This window comes from Rhinatrema bivittatum, chromosome 9 (assembly GCF_901001135.1).
Source record: "Rhinatrema bivittatum chromosome 9, aRhiBiv1.1, whole genome shotgun sequence".
In the NCBI taxonomy this organism is placed as follows: Eukaryota; Metazoa; Chordata; class Amphibia; order Gymnophiona; family Rhinatrematidae; genus Rhinatrema; species Rhinatrema bivittatum.
The window spans coordinates 134,710,688-134,730,600 of NC_042623.1; the positions used below are offsets into that span (position 1 = coordinate 134,710,688).

Genomic DNA, 19,913 nt, shown 5'->3' on the forward strand with positions numbered 1-19,913 from the left:
AAAAAAATAATTAATTATACAAGTCTTGTATATTTGTTAATCTGACATTGAGCCATATGTTAAAGAATGCGCAGGACAGAGCTGCTTATTTATCTATATTTTATGTTCAAACAATTTTTATTAAGTTTTCATACCAAATATACAACATTGAGGAAGGTTTGTGTTCCTTAAACCAACACCATAATCAATCCTGTATCATATATCTACCATGTTATGAACCTCTACCCCTCCCTAGATATCCCAGCTCCCTTCCCTACCCCCTTCCCCTCCCTCCAGTTTAGTATACAGGTAAGATGAGTGAAGTTCGCGGAGCATTCAACTGAAGACTGAACTTGTTGTCCAATACAGTGTCCATCTAGTCATTCATCACAAGGCTGCGTGCTGGATGAGGCAGTCGTTGGAGATATGGGTCCTAAACCGCAAGAAATGTTCATCTTCCGAGTGGCACTTCTTGGGATGCCAAGCATTCCATAGTTATCATGGCATGAAAAGTATTTTTCCAAGCCCAGAAGGATGGTGGGTCAGAAGATCGCCATAATGACAGAATCACTTTTTTCCCCACTAAACAGGCTTTTTACAACAGCATGCGTGAGCCAGGATCCCTAATCCGAACAGGAGAGACACACCCAAATAAAAGCCACATAGGGGATACTGTAAAGACCACATCCAGCAAGTCTGCCATATAGTCCACGACCCTGCGCCAAAAGTTTCGCACAGGAGGGCAGGACCAAAAAACATGAGAAAGAGTACCCACTGCAGTATTACAGCGATTGCAGATTGCCGACAGAGCTATAGTCAATTGACACGCCATTTGAGGGGACACATACCCTCGGCATAGGAATTTAAATTGCAATTCTCGGTAATGTATGTTGTTAGAGATCCTGGCGATATGCCTAAAACACACCCTTAAAATAAATGGTGTAACAGTAAAATCCCCATCTTTGTTCCAACGGGCTTCCAGAATGGAGCATATATCCAACCGCACTTGTTGGCACACACATTTATAGTAATCAGACAAAGAGGGAGCCTTATCCCGCTCAAAGTGGAAAACCTGATCCAAAGTGTGAAACACCAAAGGCTGCCTAGAAACTTCAGGCAATGCCTGAATATAATGACGTATTTGTAAGTAAGGGAAGGTATGAGATGCTCCCAGACCATAAAGGTCACAGAAGTCTGCAAATTCTAAAATTTCCCCTTCCCGTGTTAGTAATTGCCCCAGATAGGTAATGCCTTTCGATGCCCACACCTGAAAGGCACCCGACTGAGATCCTGGTGAGAAATCCGGTTCCCCAGTATTGGGAGGAAGTAGGCACACAAATTGGAAATATGCAATAGCTTGGATAGCCTCAGCCAAGTATACTGTATAGGTTTAATTAAAGCTGACTGTGTTAAAAATATCGGAATGCGGTCGGACTTTGCTTGCAAAACATACAAAGGGGTTTGTGGGTATGTAACTGCAGTGTCCACTCCCAATGGAACATATTGTGATTTGCTTACTAGCCAATCCAGAGTACCTGCAAGTTACAGGCAATATTATACAAGGTTAAATCTGAGAGCCCTCGGCCTCCCTCCCCCAGCGCATTTTCAACCATGAGAACGGGAGCCAAGATTTCCCCCCCTCCCCCTCCAAACAAAGCGGCGAAGGGCTCCATCCAACCTAGCCAGGTCTCTCCTCCTCAGCATTAATGGCAGATGTTGTAGTAGGTAAAGCCATTTCGGAAGAATGACCATTTTAAATAAGTTAATGTGGCCCCCTAAAGAAAGCGGCAAAGAGCACCAATTAGCCAACATATCTTGGGTATTTCGAAGCAGCCTTGGGATATTCGCCTCATAAGTCTGTTCCGGGTTAGAGGGGATATACACACCAAGATATTGAATGGTATCTGCAGCCCATTGCAAAGGAAATGGATCGGGCCATTGCTCTTTCAGCGAATCTGGAAAAGCTAAGGCAAAGGACTTAGACTCATTTAATCTCAACCCGTAAAACTCCCCAAAACTCCCTATCAACCACAGTAATGGTGGCAAAGAGGCCTGCGGGTTGGTAATAAAAACTAATAAGTCGTCAGCAAAGGCTACACACTTAAAAATATTAGGGCCGAAGCGAATGCCTCGGATGACTGACCTGAGCTGAATTGCAAGTAAAAGAGGTTCCAATTGCAAAATAAACAATAAAGGGGACAATGGGCATCCCTGGCGCATGCTCCGTGTTACACAAAAAGGCTCAGAACACGCCCCATTAGTGGTGACTATTGCCTGAGGAGCCTGATACAGCAGTTGGATGGCTTTAAAAAAGAACCCCTCAATCCCATTTTGTGTAATATATAGAATAGATATGGCCACTCCACTCTATCAATCACCTTTTCGGCATCAAAACTAATGTCCAAGTATGGGTTAGACATCTGCTGGCACATGGTCATGGCAGTCAACACTTTGCGTATATTAGTTAAGGCATAATGCTGGCGCTCAAACCCCACCTGATGATCCCCAACAAGCGTGGAAAGAATGTGGGCAAGTCTATCAGCCAATATTTTAGCCAATAATTTCTGATCATAGTTAAGTAGAGATATAGGCCAATACGATTCAGGTAATAATGGGTCTTTACCGGCCTTAGGAATAAGTGTAATGTGTGCAAGGTTAGAATGGTCGGGGAATGAGCCTTGAGCAATTAGATCAGTAAACACTGATGCTAGCGGAAGGGATAATGACCTAACTAGGAGCTTAAAAAATTCCACTGAATATCCATCCGGTCCGGGAGTCTTAAAGCTTTTAGACTGAAGAATGGCGAGCTGGACCTCTTCCTCTGTTATAGGCATGTTCAATTTTTCCCTTTGATCTCTAGTTAAACTAGGAAGAGACAGTTGAGCACAAAAATAGTCACAAGCGTCGGCATTCCACCCTGCCGTGGCATATAGGGAGGCAAAAAAATCCTGAAAGCAGTGTAGAATAGGAGTATCTTTCAACACCTGACCAGTAAATCCGCTTTGCATTGGAATAAAGCGGCAAGACCGCTCCAACCTGATTAGGTTGGACATCATCCTCCCCGCCTTATTACTGATTTGATAAAGGTGAAATTTATAATACAGGTGACTTTTAGTAGCATGTTGATGTAAAAGCGAATTAAGGGCATACTGTTGGGATCGAAACAGGGTACGGATCTCCTGTGTGTTTGATGCCACCAATTTAAGGCGAGAATTACGCACCTGAGCACTTAACGTCAAAATGCGACTGTTAAGGACTTTCCGGTGGTGTGCTACATAGGAGATCATTTTGCCCCGCAATACCGCTTTTGCGGCGTACCAAAATAGAATTGGTTGGGATTCATGGGCCCAGTTAAGAGCTACATAATCTGCCCATTTGGCCTGAACAAAGTCCCTGAATTTTACATCAGAGGCCAGAAAATAAGGGTACCCCCAAAGTTTCAATGGATTGTTGTTATCCAAAAACTGAAAGTCCACCCACACTGGGGCATGGTCTGAGACCACAATATTACCTATGCCTGCATCCTGGATACAATGGAAAACTCATGTACTAATGAGAAAGTAATCTAGCCGCGCGAAGGTCACATGCGCCCTCGAGACATGAGTGAAGTTGCGTTCAGTCGGGTGAAGGGTTCTCCAGACATCTAATAAATGCAAAGTGTTCCCCAGCATAGCAGGGACCTTTCCAAGACCTGGCTCCAGGCAGCGACCCGGAGACGCATCCAACTGGGGGTCATAAATGGTATTAAAGTCCCCTCCCACAATTAGAACCTCAGTTAAATATGGGAGCAAATGAGTGTACAGCCCTCTGAAGGTTATTTATCTATATTTTAATAAATATTTAATCTAACAAAACTAGCCTCTAAGTTCAAGATATGCAAATAATATCTGAAGAGGGAGTGTCCTAGTAGTTAAATAATAGAATAGGAACCAGATGATCAGAGTTTAAATCCAGTTTTTCCCACCAACCGTTGTGATTTTAGGCAAATGTTTTTGAGCCAGATGGGCTAAGCTTTTTTACCCCAAAACACAATCGGCCTATAGCTACACAGTCTCCCTGCCATGGAATCCAATTGTCTGCTGATATTGTGCTGAAAACAGCTACCTTCCTCTTCCCTGTAGTGTGGGCAACAATACTGTGCTGCAAGTGGATCAGCTCTTTCCTACTGGTAGGAACTTGATTAGATGAGAGTGAACCAATCTTGCAGGAGACTAAATGCACGGTAGAATCCTTATGGGTGGAAATTCCATATGTGATGGGGAAGAGTGGTCCACCGAGCCAAATTGAGCAGATGGACAATGAAATCCTAACAGATTAGGGAAGCTAATACATTTGGCAGCACAGTAATAAAGGGAGATTTCAATTACCCCAATATTGTATGGGTAAATGTAACATCAGGACATGCTAAGGAGATAAAGTTTCTAGACTGAATGACAGCTACATGGAACAGTTGGTCTGGGAACAGATGAGAGGGGAGCCAGTTTAGACCTAAATCTTATTGGAACACGGGATTTGGTGCAAGAGGTAACTGTAGTGGGGTTGTTCGACAACAGTGATCCTATCATAGCGTGATCAAATTTGAATTAATGACTGGAAGGGCATTAAGTAAATCTACAACTCTAACATTAAACTTTCAAAAGGGAGGCTTTAATAAAATGAGGAAAATTTCAAAAAAACTAAAATGTGCAGTTACAATGGTTAAGAGTTTACATCAGGTAAATTTACCATCTTAAAAGTGCAGTCCTGATGTATTTCATGCATTAGAAAAAGTGGACGGAAGGCCTAATAGCTGCTGGTAAGGTTAAAAGGTGATGTGCAAGAGGCTATTTTAGCCAAAATAATTTTCAAAAATTAGAAAAAAAAAACTGAAGAAAATGGGGGGAAAAAAGCAAAAGCATTGGCAAGTTAGATGTAAAACATTGAGAATTTGAAAAGAAGCTGGCCTTAGAGACAAAAATTCATAATAAAATATATCAGAAGCAGAAACCCAGTGAGGGAATCAGCTGGACCCCATTAAATGATCAAGGGGTTAAAGGGGCAATTAGGGAAGATAAGGCCATCACAGAAAGACTGAATGAAGTCTTTGCTTTGGTGTTTACTGAAGAGGATGTTAGGGAGATACCTGTGCCAGAAACTATTTTCAAAGGTGATGATTCAGAAGAACTGATATAAATCACTGTGAAGCTGGAAAAGGTAATAAGGCAGATTGACAAATTTAGAGTAGCTAATCACCTGAAGCAGATGCTATACACTTCAGATTTCTGAAAGAACTGAAAAATGAAATTACAGATCTGTTGCTGTATTTATTTATATAAAAGCATTTATTGCCTGCCCTTCCATGTTCAGAACGGGGTACAATATGAACATACAGTCAAGTGAAAGGCGAGGACAAGACAAAACTGGTAATTTATAACCTATCGCTGGGATTGTCCACCGTGCCTGAAGACTGGAGGGTGGCCAGTGTAATCATGATCTTTAAAAAGGGCTCCAGGAGTGATCCAGAAAACTGTAGACTGGCAAGTCTGACTTCAGTACTGGGAAAAATCATGGGAACTATTCTAAAGAACAAAATCACAGAATACATAGAAAGACATTGGCTCACTAATTTGCTACTTTTTTTTGAAGGGGTTAATAAACATGTGGATAATGGTGAGCAAGTGGATATATTGCATTTGAATTTTCAGAAGGTGTTTGACAAAGTGCCCATGAGAGACTTCCGAGAAAATTAAAGTGTCATGGGATAGGAGGCAAGATCTATTATGGATTGTTAAAATCGGGGGTCCGCGGGCTAATCCCATGGACCACCGCTCTCACCTCTTGCACGGCCCGAGCGAGTGTGCTGTGTCCCGGCACGATGGGAGCTGTCCTCTGGCACGTGCCGCCACCCGTGGCAGGGGTGTCATCTCTCCTTCTGGCCCCAAGCCCCTTGCCAATGCTGCCGGGTGATGGGGGAGATCTCCTGGGAGGGACACAGCTGATTGCCACACTGCTCCTGATTTGGCCATACTACCTGGGCACCACTGCTGCCGCCTCCTTGCCCACGGCTGACCACTGCATACGGCCGATCTCTGAGGCTGGGGTTGGTCCTGGTCCTCCCTAGCAAGCGCGCCCGACTTTGTCCTTTCTTAAAGAGCCAGTGGCACAAATAGGCAAACAGTGCCCATTGATGACATCACCGCTGGTATTTCAATGCTCTGTTGCACTTGCTCCTGGTCTTGGCAATGGGTCAACTCCCCCTGGACTAGTGTATTGCCTGCATTCCTGTCTTTGTTTCCTGCCTTCGCAATGATTTCCTGTGTCCATGTCTGCTGTCTGTGGTTTCCGTCGGCTGGTTGTCCTTGGATCTCCTTGTCTGTGGTCAGTCTTCCTCTCGTCAGTCTCCAGCATCTCTTCATGTTCCTGTGACCTCATCCTCCTCCTATTCGTCGTCCTCTGTGGATTGATCTTCTGGCTTTTGACCCTGGACTGGACAATTACACTGATTGAACTCCGCCTGCCACCAACCACTGCCTGAACACCGACCTCAATTCTTCTCTACCAGTCTTCAATCACTGCCTGGACACAGACATTACTAGTGCTCCGCCTGTCCTGTTCTCCACCTGACTCTGGCCTGTCCTCCCGCTGCTTCCTCAGTGTTCTGGCCTGCAGCACTCTGCCTGCCTGGACTTGTATCAATGCAGAGGCCTCCACTTAAGACCAGCCGGCCCTGCCACCTGAGGGCTGAATCTAAGGGGAACATGGGCTGGTATTGGTGAAGCTCCCGTTGGGCCTCTGCTTCTGCCAGCTTCACATTCACAACATGGATTGCAAACTGGTTAAAAGATAGGAAGTAGAGAGTAGGACTAAAGGGTCAGTTTTCTCAGTGGAGAAGGGTAAACAGTGGAATGACTCAAGGATCTGTACTGAGTGCTTTTTATATATTTATAAATAATCTGGAAAAAAGAATGATGAGTGAAGTGATCAGATTTGCAGATGATACAAAATTATTCCGAGTTGTTAAATCAGAAGTGGATTGTGAAAAATTGCAGGAGGATCTTGCAAGACTGGAGGACAGGGCATTTAAATAGCAGATGAAATTTAGAGCCATATTCATTATGAGAAAAACCCTTAGTGAATCAGATCCTTAATGTACAAGAGAAAAGTAACCCACACTGTAGTTAGATGTTAGGTTCCATATTAGGAGTTACTATCCAGGAAAAGGACCTGGGCCTCATGATGGACAATACTTTGAAATTCTCTTTGTAGTGGTGGTCAAAAAAGCAAACAATGTTAGGAATTATTAGGAAAGAAATGGAGAATAAAACAGTAAATGTCATAATGCCCCTGTATCGCTCCATGGTGAGGCCATACTTAAGAGTACTGTGTGCAGTTCTAGTTGTCTCATCTTAGGAAAGATATAGTTGCAATGGAAAAGGTACAGAGAAGGGTGACCAAAGTGATGAAGGAGATGGAACAGCTTCCCTACGAGGAACGGCTAAAAGGCTGGGTCTGTTCAGCTTGGAGAAGAGACGTGTGAGGGGGATATGTTAGAGTCTATAAAATCATGAGTGGAATAAAATGGGTAAATGTAAATCACTTATTTACTATTTCAAAAAAATACAAAGACTAGGGGGTCAGTCCATGACGTGAGTATGGAGCACTTTCAAAACAAAATTAGAGAAAATTCTCTCTCATTCACCACACAATTAAGCTCTGGAATTTATTACTGGAGGATGTGGTTAAGGCAATTTGTGTAGGTGGATTTAGAAAAGGTTTGGATAAATTCCTGGAGAAATCAATAAACTGTTATTAACCAAGCAGACAAATAGCCACTATTTATCACTATGAATAGCAGTATGGGATCTATTTACTGGTTAGGATCATGTCAGATATTCAAAACCAAAGTTCCTTCTAATTTTTGAAATGCTTCATGCACAAAAAATGTTTTTGTGTTACTTTTTATAAGCTGATTTCAAATTTGTGCGCTATGAGCCAGTATAATGCAAATAATATTGGGATTTCTTGTGTGCACCATGGGGTAATTTTCAAAAGGAGTTATATGTGTAAATGTAACTACTATTGTAGCAATTTTCAAAAGCCATTTACTCGAGTAAACTGCACTTACGTGAGTAAATCCTATGGACTATTCAATGGCCTATATTGTAGCAGTTTTCAAAAGCCCATTTACTCGAGAAAAATCCAGTTATACTTGAGTAAATGCATTTTAAAATCGAGCCCTTTGTTTTGCCTTGCACACACAGGTTGTGAACTCTGTGCACTGCTTAGAGGGGATTAGCCGATTGGCCACTGTTGGAAGAAGGGAGACTGGGATTAATGGACCCTCTGTCTGATCCAGTAAGGTAAGTTCTTAGGTTCTTATGTTATTTATTTAAAATTTACTTAAAAGATTTTATATACCGTCATTCGTGATTACATCACAACGGTGTACAAAATTTGCATCTAAAATGACAATACTAGCAGTTAAACCTGTAACAACTGGCTACATTTTAAAAAAAATATTTTTGGTCCATTTCCTTCCCACTCCCTCCCTCTCCTCCCTTCCCCCTCTCCTCTCCCCTCACCCTCTCCTCAGCTCACTCTCTCCTCCCTCCCCCTCTCTCAATCCCCTCCCCTTTCAGCTCATCCACAACCGGCAGACAGGGGGGTGTCCCTCCCTCCCTCCCATCGCCGCCGCCGCTCCTCCCGCTCCTGCTTGTCGCCGCTGCTACTGCTCCTCCCGCTCCTGCTCGTTGCCGCCGCCGCTCCTACTCCTAAGGACCCAGCGCCATTTTTTTTTTCGGGCACGCTCTGCTCTGGCCGACGCATGCGCGGTAGAGCTGCTCTCTACTGCGCATTTGCGGCACGTCAGTCAGGGCTCCCTTATCTAGTAGATAGATAGCACTGTTCTAATCAGCATAGACAGGAGAGAGCCGATGCTTCCATTAGGCAAGATATGTGGTCACTTAGAGCACCAAGATTTTAGGAGCGGCAAAATCTTGACAAACAGGATGTGGGCGTAGCAGAATATAAGAATTGCTAAATAAAATGTCTATAGGATACTGTACCATAGCAATACCATTAAAGAAGGGAGTGCTGTGCTGGAGTCACTGCTGCCAATAGTTGTTGGGGGGAGGGAGTGAATGACCAAAGGTTCACCTAGGGCACCAAATATGCTTGCACCGGTCCTGGATAAGGGGGGAAAAAAAATCAAAGTAAGGGAGCAACAACTCAAAATGAACAGGACTCTAACTAACTCTGGGCACAATGCCAGTATTCCTGCTGACATCTAGTGGCCAGAGGAGAGCACTACTATTTTCAATGATACTGCTGCTCATTCATCTAGAGGAGTGGCTTTTACTGCAAGTGTTTGGATGGCTTCAGGAGAATGTTCACAGCATTATAGAGCCTTTCACCACTAGGAGATCACCTCCTGCCAATGTGGCCTATGTGAGAGGAGATGGTGGTCTTGTTATGATATAGAGCTTATGGTGGAAAAATTACAATAGTTAGTGTATAGGAAGATTAGGGAAACTCCTAGTGGGTATCCTGTCCTGGATTATTTATTTATGTATTTATTTATTTATTTTTAATTTTTATATACCGATGTTCCTGTATAATATACATATCACACCGGTTTACAAGGAACTAAAACTGTCGCCTCTGGGGCGGGTTACATTGGAACAGATAACAATATGGAACTTACAGAGAACAGAAAGGCCTAATTAAACTGCAATATAGAACTATTCAGAAACATATGTACAGAAGGGGATAGGGGATTGGGGTCTATAATGTCATTGTATTCCTCGGGTCTTAGCTCTTCGGGAATGCTTGGGCGAAAAGCCAAGTCTTTAGCTTCTTTTTGAATGTCATATGGCAAGGTTCTAGGCGAAGGTCCGGAGGGAGCGAATTCCAGAGTGGAGGACCCGCCGTGGAAAGCGCGCGTTTTCTCAGCGAGGTTTTTGCCGGCTGGGTGAGTAGCATGTTCTTGTACGCACTTCTAGTCGGTCTCTTGGTGATGTGCTGCTGGAGTTGAAAGACTTCTCTGTTTCCTTTGCGATGAAATTTTATTCACATTAACTATTCAGGTCTTAAAATTTTACCTAATGAGCAGGATCTCTACATGCTAAATATTTTACCTTTGTTAAGAGACAATTCAGGTACAACTCTCAGCGTTGATGGCTCTTCCTCTTTCTTTATCTGGTAGAGCAGCACTATTCAAAACGGTGCTTTTCCCAAAGCTGCTTTATAAGTAGCAGATGTTGCCATGCTGGTTAACTCATAAGGATATGTTCTTATTGAAATCTTTGGTAGCTGGATTTTTATGGAAAGCTAAAGCTAGACGAATCAGTTATCAAACCTTAATGGGTGATTCTTCAAAGGGAGGCTTGAAATTACCTGATTTTCTATTTCATAATGCAGCTTGTCAACTTCCGTTTGTATGGGATTGGTTCTCCCATAAATTTCAGTATTGTATGCCTGAGAAGGTCCACTCTGTAATATCTCCTTCGGTGGCCTGGGGCATATTACATTTAATAGCTGCTGTCACCCCAAAAGCAGTGAAATCATATCCTCTTTTTATGGCAGTGAAACATGCTTGGCAATTTCTCTGTTCCTGGTGGGGCAACACTTGGTTATCATCTGTATTTTTACTTTTAGTAGGTAAGAAGTGTTTTATCCCAGGTTTACATACTAAGGTGTTTCATATTTTGTATATGAATGGGATCAAATGTATATCTGATCTTTATTGTATTGTTAATGATACTATCTTCTCTTTTGAACAGTTAAAAACAGTCTTCGGCCTTCACAACCAACACTTCTGTGCATACTTACAGGCTAGGCAGTGAAACACCAATACTCAACTATTTTTAGCCCTGATTCTTTAGTTCAACAGATAATGCTGATTTGGTGTTTGAATTAATCACATTGCTTTTTGATATAAAATGAGACTGGTTAAACAATCAACCATGGTAATCAATAAGTTGTCCAACAGATGGTCTGTGGATGCTTTTGAGAAGCTGTTTCGGGATATACAACCTCACTGTGGATTCAAAGCTGTGAGAGCTTCAATTTTGTATTCTTCACTGAAGCTATTATGCCACTGATAGAGCATTTCACCTGAAGATTGCGGTTTCAAATATTTGCATTAAACATAATACTTATATAGGTATGCTTATGCATAGCATTATGCTGTGTGTGAAACTATTATTTTTGGGATATGATTTTAGCTCATATAGCAAAAGCAGTCAATGTAAAACCTCCCTTTCGAGCGGAATCTCTCATATTAGGAAACATGTCTTGGGCAGCTCGTCTCTCAAGGATATTCTAAATTTGTACAGCTCACCCTCTTAATTTGCTAAGTTGAGTATCTTACAATTTAGGTTTAAAGTGATTTCTCCACCTAGACAAGTCTGGTATAATTATATGCTTGAATGGAAAAAATGGAAGAACTCTATGCTAAATATAAGCATAAAAACTTTTCTAAGGTTTATGTACTTGCAAGGTACACTTTCCTGATATATATACCTTCCTCTGATGCTACTTCACAGGATCCTAATACTGCTGTACCTATTGTTTTATTGTACTGTATGTTTTCTTTTTGTCTGCAATTGTACAATATTTGATTATGTGTGAATGGAATGTCTTGTGTATGTGTGGCCTTTTCAATGGTCTTGTTTGTTCCTATATGAAGCAACTAACAGCGCTACTGCTTTGTTGTTCATTGTTTTTGACTATGGTTGTATGTTACATTACTTAAAAGACAAAATAGAATTCTTAAATACATATAAGCCTCTCATGATGACATTTCTATTACTGGCCTAACAATGAGAATGTATGGACTTTAAAGAATCATGGACATTTAAAATTCAAAGCTGTGATTATAATTGTTGCGGTCTCTACTGCTTCCCTCCTGTTAGGGCCCAAACCCGCCTACCTCCGCTTCAGGAATCACCGCATTCCGCCCGCTCCGGACCCCGGGGGCTTCTCTCACTCCACGTGGCGGCCGCCATTACATGCCTGCTTCCCTTCAGTCTCGCGCGCGCGAGGACGTCCGTCTTGAGCGCTCAGCTCCCGGAAGCCTGGCCCCGCCCGTGCTGCTGTCGTCACGCCCAAGTCCCGATATAACCGACGCTCAAACTCTCTCTCATCGCCTTGCAACGAGGTTCACAACTCCATAGTTGTTCTTAGTTGCGTTCCTGGTGGTCTCCACGTTGCCTGCTTCTGACTCCGGTTTGCTTCCGACTCCGCTTCAGCCTGCTGCTTGCCTCTGACTCCGGTTTGCTTCTGACTTCCGCTTCAGCCCGCTGCCTGCCTCCGACTCCGGTTTGCCTCTGACTCCGCTTCAGCCTGCTGCCTGCCCTGACTCCGGTTTGCCTCTGACTCCGCTTCAGCCTGCAGCCAGCCTCTGACTCCGGTTTGCTACCGACTCCGCTTCAGCCTACAGCCTGCTTCAGCCTACGGTTTGCTACCGACTCCGCTTCAGCCTACAGCCTGCTTCAGCATCCGGTTTGCTACCGACTCCGCTTCAGCCTACAGCCTGCTTCAGCCTCCGGTTTGCTACAGACTCCGCAGCCGCCCGCTGCCCTGCCTTCAGCCGGCCCTCGGCCCTGTACAACCGGTCCCCTGCCTCCCGGGTACCTTGGACTTCCTATCCTCCTTGCTTGCTCTGGTCCCGGTCTAAGCCTATCTCAGCCCCTGGACTTTCTGTCTCAATTCCGAGTCCCGGGGACCCGGTGCCCTACGGGCTCCTCCTGGGGGGTCCCTGGTTCCTGGGTGAACACCTCCTGCTTGTGGCTCCGCCCCCCGGCCTACCCTGTCTCCCTAGGTAGGCCGGCCCGAGGGTCCACTATCTCTCTAGCAGTGTCCAACTGCAACAATAATGACAGTCTATCAACTGAAGAGAGTGGACCTTGCATTATAAAACAAACACACTTTGTGGACTTTGGCGATTGCCAAGTACAGACTGAGAACATGACTTGATATAAGCCTGGAGTTTCAGTATTGCCAAATATTGATCAGCTGAAAATCTACAGAACTTTTGTTTCAATAGAAACATCATATATGTTCATCTTATATGAGAACATCCAATCAGGAATCGGCTTTGCATCAAATGCCCCTCTATCATGTAATATGGGGAAGGCAACATGTGACTCACAGGCCGTCCTGATATGAACACCATGATCTGAACAGTCTGACTAAGAGATGGAAACATATCCTAAATGTGAAAGCCCAATTACGAAAGACCCCTTAACCACTCCTCCACCACAAGATAAGGTGCAAACATGTGATGTGAGGACCACTGTGATCTGGATATTCTGACCAGCACATCCTGACCTATTGTAACTAAGGATGAACAAATCATTAGAAATCAAGTCAACCAATGAATTAAGAGACACGTAAGAGACATGCAATGTTGTGTGTGAAGTGCTCTTATAAAAAGAACTGAGTTTGAAACCAAGCTTTGGCACTCAACCACCCCCAACACAGATATGACCAGAACCTGGGCGTATCACTAGCCCAGAAGCAGATATGACCAGAAGGAAAGAGACCAGACTAGACCAGACCATGCATAGACGGAGAAGCATTCAGGGGCATCATGGATCACTGGTCATGTTACAAGACACCTTGCTTCGGGAGTGGTAAAAGAGAGAAGAAACTGTGAGCATTTAGCACTAGTTTGCACATCGCTGGAACACTGAGGAAGTAGGTGAGCACTCCCCCCCCCCCCCCCAGCAATAGCAGGGAGAAGCTGGCACAGAGGAGGCTGCCTCCACCCACCACCAGCCTACAAAGCCTGCCCACTGACTCCTGCAGAGGGAGCAGGAAGGAGCAAGGCATAACAAAAGCTGGAGGCAGCACCGAAGGCGCTCGCCCTGGGCGCATGCACAAAGGAGCCTACCCCTTTGTGCACCCTTTCGTGCGTGCCTTGAGTGGTTATAAATGCTTACAAATCCATATGACCACAACAATGCTGCATCAATGCGCAATCACAACCGCACCAGGAAAAGGTATATATGGAATCCCAAGGATAGCCACAAGAGAGAACCAAAAAAAGAATGCCAAAATGGACCTCATGTCAACAAGTAACAACACCCCCATTTTATCCTCCTGCCTAACTTTCACACTTCTATTATTGAATGTTCAAGGCCTATCAAAAAAGATTCCCCTGATAAACAATCTTCTAGAGGAATTAAATCCTTCAATCTTCTGCATTACTGAAACCTGGTTGAATGACAAAACAATGTGCTAATAAATCAAATAACACATGCCAACTACAAAGTCTTTCACTTCCCTAGACTTAAAAGTAAAGGAGAACTATTAATAATCAGTAAAAAAGACCTCAAATTAAAACCTTACAAAATAGAGATTAACCCACCCTATGAGGTAGCAATACTAAAATCATTACTAAAATACTAAAACTAAACATAGGGCTGGTCTACTGCCCCCCCCCCCCCCCATACTCCAAAATGACTGCTCACTCCTTATTGAAATATTTACAAAAGCATTTCCATCACCTGAATCCACCCTAATAATAGAAGACTTTAACCTTCACGTAGACAAAACACCAAAAACCAGAGCCTGTGAAACCTTTCTAGAAACAATGGAAGCAATGGGATGGTCACAATTTGTTAATAATCCCACTCATAAAGCAGGCCACGTTCTTGATCTATTTTTCACCAGTAACGACAGTTGTCTCATCAGTACCTCACACACTATACTACTCTGATCCAACCACCAACTAAAGCAAAAATAACCTTCCTCATCCAAATGAATAAAAATTCAAATAAAAATCAACCTTCAAAAAAAAAGATAGAATCAGACGTATTAGCAGAAGCAATTAAAACCAAACTTACTGATTTTAATCAAGAGAACGCCTCTTCAGCATTTGACTCCTGGGATAAAAATCAATGAAACAGCTGATAATCTAAGCCCAATCCAGACAAAAACCCTGAAAAATGTACAAAACTCCACTAAACAGAAGAAGCCATGGTACAATGATGAGCTAAAATGAACTAAACTTTCACTGAGAAAACATGAGAAACAATGGTGAAAACGTCCATCCACAGACACATTAGGAAAATGCAGATCCCTCCTAGCAAAATATCATACACTAATTAATAAATAAAGCAAAAAACAAAAAAGAATACTACACCAAACAGATTCACGGTGTCTTATTTAACTCCAAATTATTCTTCGAAGTTCTAAAAACCTAATCAAAGACCCATCCTCCTCCATCACAAACAATCTCAACTTCTCAAAGAATGCCTGCAATGAATATGCAACCTCATTACTACATAAAATCAATAGACTAAAACTACAATTTACCTACAGCACACAAATAGAAGAACCAGATGAAAATCATGAACAAGACAAGTGAACCACATTTGACAGAGTAACTAAAATTGAAGTCAGTCAAATCACATCAAAAATCAATCCTGCAACACATTCTCTTGATTCAATCCCAGCAAATTCTTTGAAACTTGTAAACAGTGTAATCACCCTGACAATCACATCATCAATCTTTTGCTCTCAGAAGGTCTGATCCCAGATGGAGCAAAACTAGTAGTGATAAAACCAATCCTTAAAAATAAAATCGGGTAGAACTGATGATTGGGACAATTATCGCTCAATATCCAACCTATCTTTCCTCTATAAAATCCTCGAAAAAGCAGTATTATACCAACTGGAAAGCCACTTAGAACCTTGATATTCTACATCCAAACCAATTCAGTTTCCGAAAAAAAAAAAAAAATCGCTCAACCGAGAACTTATTCTTATCATTACTTGACCCTGTCATACATGGGTTTAGTGACAATGAATCCTATGTCCTGGTGCTAATAGACCTAATAGTAGCCTTTGACACTGTGGATCACTCCCTTCTATGTGCCACCAACTAAGGACAATTGGAATTGTCGGCAGAGTACACAAATGGTTCTCTTCATTCCAATCTAACAGGACTTGCCAAGTAAAATTGTGAAATAACATATCTGACTCCTTCCCCATCAATACAGGTATCCCCCAGGGATCAGCACTATCTGCAACCCTATTCAACATATACATGCTCCCACTGTGTAAATTACTGACGGATCTAGGATTAACCTTCTTCCTATATGCTGACGACATTCATTTCTACATTCTATTTGACTCATCGTTTGAAAATACAGCATCAACACTCTCAAAACATATGAAGGCAATAGAGCAAGAACTCTCTAATCTAAAACTAAACACAAAAAAACCCAGTCATCTGGTTAAGAAGAAACTCCTCCATAGCTAATCCTCAGTCTTTAAACCTCAGTAATTTTAATATCACACCCTCAGATCAAGTCTGGGACTTAGGAATACAGATAGACAAAAATGTTATTATGAATAGACACAAATAAAATCACAGCAGGATATGCAAAACTGCGCATCCTACATTGACTGAAACCATTACTAACTACCGAAGATTTCTGTACAGTCCTACAATCTCTAATTTTCTCAAATATAGATTACTGTAACTCCCTACTATTAGGACTCCCAACCTATCTATTAAAAAAAAAACTGCAACTACTACAAAATGCAGCAGCAAGACTCTTAATTGGAACCAGGAAATGTGATCACATCACACCCTCACTTATAGCACTGCACTGGCTGCTGTTACAATACGAATCTATATCAAAGTTTTAACCTTAATCTTTAATATCATCCACAAAGATAACCCAACTGGACTAATTGGCATGAGGCTTCAAACATATGCACCACAATGAACCCTTAGGTCACAAAACAAAGGACTAGTAAATGTATCTACATTCTAGAGCACACACCTAAAACAAATAAATGATTGCAGGTTCTCCATAGCAGGACCTAAACTATGGAACTCACTACCGGAGACAATGGGAGTATCCCAGAAAACAAAAGACATTCAAACATAAATTAAAAACATGGCTATTTAAAACATTTATAATCTAACTTAAAATGCTAACTGACTGAAAAAACAAAAATATCAACAACAAAAACATTACCAAGTAACAAGAGAACTAAGCAGCTTTTGACTACCCCTTATGATCATGTATACTACCAAACAGAACCCCAACCCTACTAACCCTTGTACCCCTCCTCAGTCAAGAAGTAAAAGAACTGTGTGCTGCAATGTATATACCTTACCAAATATATTTCATGTCAAAATACATATAATGTTATATTGTACAGCACCAATGTATGTGTTTTACCAAATTGGGTTACACCAATTTATGTAATGACACAAAGATGAATTTTACTTTTGTAAACTGTTGTGATCTTCACTTGGAACGACAATATATAAAATAACTAACCAACTAAATAAATAAATATGGTATGGGGAATTAAATACTGAAAATAGCTACATTTACTTATACAAATCAAAAATAAATTATTTATATATACATATTATCCTAGAGTCTTTGAATTTGTGCCAGTGTGCAAAGTGCCAGAGCAAGTGTGTACCTCACAGTCTTAGGTACACATTGCATGTCATCCTGCTTTCCAAGTGAACTTTTACCACAGGGCACATGATCTATACATTGATTACACAATAGAAAAGTCCCACCTTTTCCAACCTTAAGACTTCCTGTAACAGTCTCAGTCCAGTTCCAGGGCTATAGGAGAAGCATTCACATCACAGCTCCAGTCAGGTTCCTATGAATCTATAAATTCTGCATCACTGTTACCAGCGCGGTCTCTGGCAGGTGTTACGAACCAAGGGCTTGGAGGCCTTTGGCTATTGTTACTGGTGCGGAGGCACGGTCGTTTCTAAAGCGGGTGTTGTGAGCCCTTGGACCTCGGCATGACTCAGGGAGGAGCCCCAAGACACACCACTGGAGGGGAGCTGGTGCAAGCACGGTTAAGGAGGAGCAGGACAAGGCTGAAGCGAAGACAAGGATACCAGGTCTGACCCTCTACCGGACCTGCATGTCCCAGGATGACCAACAACGCAATGTTGAACGATGAATAGTCCTCCGACCGTTCCAAGCCCTTTCGAGCCTGCCGCTGGGTACGGCAAGAGGCAGCAGGCCGGACAGAGGATGAGGGCAGCGGAGTCCTTGGAACACAGAAGACTTGGGATGAAGACTCAGACGAGGACACTATAGAAGATTGAAGCGAGGACACTGTAGATGAAGGCAAGGATCAAGACGCTGGGTCAAGACCGCGACGCAGCGCGCCCTACACAGTCCACCCGCAGGACTGGTCGTGGACCACGCTGGGCTCATAGCAGACTGTAGGAGAGATAATGAAGTTGATACCGGAACATGACTAAGATACTGAAGAGGCCTGCACTGGGGCGCGCCCTACACAGTCCACCCACGGGACTGGTCGCGGACCACACTGGTGTGGAGCAGGGTCGAACAGAGTCTTGACATGGATGGACGCAAATTGCAATAGGCTCCGAAGACCGGGACAAGACTCAAGCACAAGATTCGATTCTCAAGGATTAAAAACTTAGGACTGAAGCAGAAGTCTTCCGGAGAGTTGCAGTGCGGAGATGAGGATGGCCTTTGTACTGTGAGACGCCCTACACAGCCCACCCACGGGACTGGTCATGGACCATGACAATGGCACGCCAGGAAAGTGGACATCAGGAAGCCAAGGCATGGAGGCAAAGGCGAAGACAAAGGCATCAGGAGGGACGAACGAAGAACATCAGGAACATGAAGGCACCTGAAGACATGGACGAAGGACATCAGGAACCTGAAGACATCTGGAGGCCCAGACGAAGGACATCAGGAACATGAAGACGACTGAAGACCTGGACAAAGGACATCAGGAATACGAAGCCGTCAAAGCAGGAGAAGACCACGGAGGACCTAGACCGGAAAGAAGACACAGCCAACTGTGGTACCCGATCTGAAGGCCAGGAGTAACTGAAGAGAGGCCCTTAAGTAGGGCTGAAGCAGGAAGTTGTCATCAGGTGGGGCCAGGGGCACGTCCTGTTACTGGCCCTTTAAATACTGTGAAAAGGCGCATGCCGGCGCCTAGGAGGGGGGCCCTGAAGGAAGCAGGACCATGGACAGCGGCACCCGGCCGCGCAGAGAGCAGGCAGGCTTCAGGGAGGCCTCCAGGCCGTAGGATGACAACGGAGTAGCAGTGGCTCTCCCCTGCTGCTCAGAGAAGGATTGCGGCGGCTCCATGCCGCAAGAGTGCTGGTGGGTGCGGCCTTCAGGCCGCGAGTCTCGGCGGCAGATCTGGCAGCAACAAGATGGCACCGGTGGCAGTGGCGGCTTCCCAGGCCGTGGTGAAGGGCTGCCGACAGGATCAGCCCTGCTGCACAAGAAGCTGCCACGGCCTCGGGGCCGTGGGGGATGATGGCAGGAGCAAGCTGCCGTGAAGAAACAGGTGGGTGGAGGGGCTGCCCGCGGCTCACCATGGGTAGGCCCATAACAATCACACCCTATTACCGATTTGTGATAAGGACACAATGAGAAAGAGAATCATTTTTTGCTGCTACATTTTTATTGACTTTTATTAACAAATGCAATTGTCTATAATGCACTGTATTTTTCCCAGATTCTTCCCTTAGCAGTTCCTGCCACCTCTATCCTCCCCAGACAGCATACCAAACAATAAATTGAAAATAAAAGACATGTAAATTATTTAAACTGCAAAGAAAATGGCAGAAAAACCCTAAAGAATGAAGTAGAAAACATATAGTTTGTTGTCAGTTGTAGTTTCTAATTCTATCCCTTTTCCAGCCAATATCAAAATTCTGACTCCCTATATAAAGCAGCAGAATACTGTGTGCAGTCAGAACCTCTGGTTCACTATTGGTGCCACAGCTCCAGACATATTGCCTGTTCTGAAATGGACTTTCAAATGGTGCTGGACAAAAAAAGCAAAAACTGCATATATATATACTATAAATGTGTAAAACAATTATACATACACAGAGATACATACATGCCATAACATCTCTTCCCCCTGGACACAAGCAACACAAGTTAATC

General features: G+C 43.4%; 1 protein-coding gene across 9 annotated transcripts in view; it reads right to left on the reverse strand.

Moving 5' to 3' along the window:
- Positions 1–19,913, reverse strand: part of RHBDD1 (rhomboid domain containing 1) — a 278,394-nt gene that overhangs the window by 217,961 nt on the left and 40,520 nt on the right. The window lies entirely within an intron of this gene.